Source organism: Seriola lalandi, unplaced genomic scaffold (assembly GCF_002814215.2).
Source record: "Seriola lalandi dorsalis isolate HSWRI2012SDOR001 ecotype SW California unplaced genomic scaffold, Sedor1 jcf7180002054557, whole genome shotgun sequence".
Lineage (NCBI taxonomy): Eukaryota > Metazoa > Chordata > Actinopteri > Carangiformes > Carangidae > Seriola > Seriola lalandi.
In genome coordinates, this window is record NW_019525110.1 from 333151 (window position 1) to 335050 (window position 1900).

The window sequence follows — 1900 nt, forward strand, 5'->3', positions numbered from 1 at the left end:
CTGTCTGGGTAAACATGTTGTGTATCACTGTTTAAAGTAGAGCTGCAGTAACGAGCTGCAGTAACGAGCTGCAGTGATTAGTCAATTAATGAAAAAGTCAATTGACAGAACAACTATTTTAATCATGAATTGATGATTTGAGTCGTTTGTGGAACAGAAGTGATGAACACTTCCTGGTTCCAGCTCCTCAGGTGACAGGATTTTCTTTTCTTTGTCTTATGTGACAGGAAACTGAAAATCTTTCGTATACTTAAATATACATTATAAAATATAATATGTGGATTTCATGCTTTTCTTTGTCACATGACAGTAAAGTGAATATCTTTGGATTTTTGACTGACAAAGATGTCACTTTGGTCCGTGCATTTACAATTGTTTCATAAACAAAAAATATAATTTATTAATATTAAAAATAACTGGCAGATTAACTGATAGTGAAAACGATTTTTAGCTGCCACACAACAGGAGCACTGAGTGACGTAGCTGTAGAGTAAGCTAACTGAGATAAACAGCACTGTGTAGTTAGTTTCACTATATTTAGTGTCAATTATTTTGAAAACTTCGTTATAAAAAGGAACATTATGTCTCATTCTAGTTACATATCATTTGGTTTATTGTCTCTGTGTTTGGATGTTTAGGTCAGCATGTGTTTTAACTTTTTAAGACCCTTTAAACACCGTATAAAGTAAATACGATTGAATATATTCAATATATATATAAATATCATAATTATCTCAGTGTGAATCTACTCACATTTCGCAGCAGTATGTAAAAATTTGATCTGACACAATTAGTCAATTAGTTCGATCAACAGAAAACTAATTGACAACTATTTTGAAAATCCTTTAACAGTTCCGGTCTCTGTTCAATCAAAACTACTGAGATTTTCCATCGAGTTTCAGCTAAAATCAGATAAATAAACCCGTTAAAATGAACACAACTGTCGACATGGAGCAGGAAACACCACCCAGGACCATAGTGGTCTAAATTTAAGACTTTTTTATTAACTTCTTGAGGAAACTGGATCTTTTAAAACCCCGTTTAAAACTGTCTTTATCGTTTTTAGCGTCCCTATATTTCCAGTAGTGACACCGCTGCCCTCACACAGACATTTAAAAATGGAGTCACACTTGTGTTCAGGTGCCTGTCAACTGAAAACTTCCATGTTCCTGTGTGATAGCCTGCGGGCTAACCAACTAACTCTCTTCACTTTGACGGGTTCGGTTCGGTGGTTAACTGGCGCCGCCCGGGACCGTGTCCTCACCTCGTTTGTTTTTCGTGCCGTTCTTCTTCGCCGTCAGCAGCTCCTGGTCGATCTTCTTCTCCAGGAACTCCTGTTTTTTGGCCAACATCTCCTCGGTCTCTCTGAGTCGTTGGATAGCCTCCTGGGGTGTCGGCGCCTTCCCACCCTTACCCCCGCCGCCGAATAACTTACCGAACAGCGACATTTTAGTTAGTGAACGTGAACGATAACGGCTGAATTAACAGAACACAAGCCGCCGGCACCTCGTGATACCGAACCTATGATCGTTTGATCGCTCTGTTCTCCTTTTCGTTAACTATCGTCGCCGAGCCGAAGAGCAGCCGCCGCCGCCACTGCTGCTGCTGCTGCTGTTGTTGTTTTGTCTCTTCTTCCGCCTTTTCAGACAGGCCTCGTGATGTCATTACGTCAGCGCCACTACGTGACTCATGCGTGAGACAAAAAAAGGGGAATTCACAAGTGAGTCAATACAACAGTTGAAAGTAGAATTCCGACACGACACTGATTCATTACAGGAACCGAAGAAGAATGAAACAATAAAAACAGAAGAAACTAATATGAATTTTTTCTTTAATGTCTTTGTTGTTTGTCACGTGGTACCCAGCCTATATATATATATATATATATATATATATATAT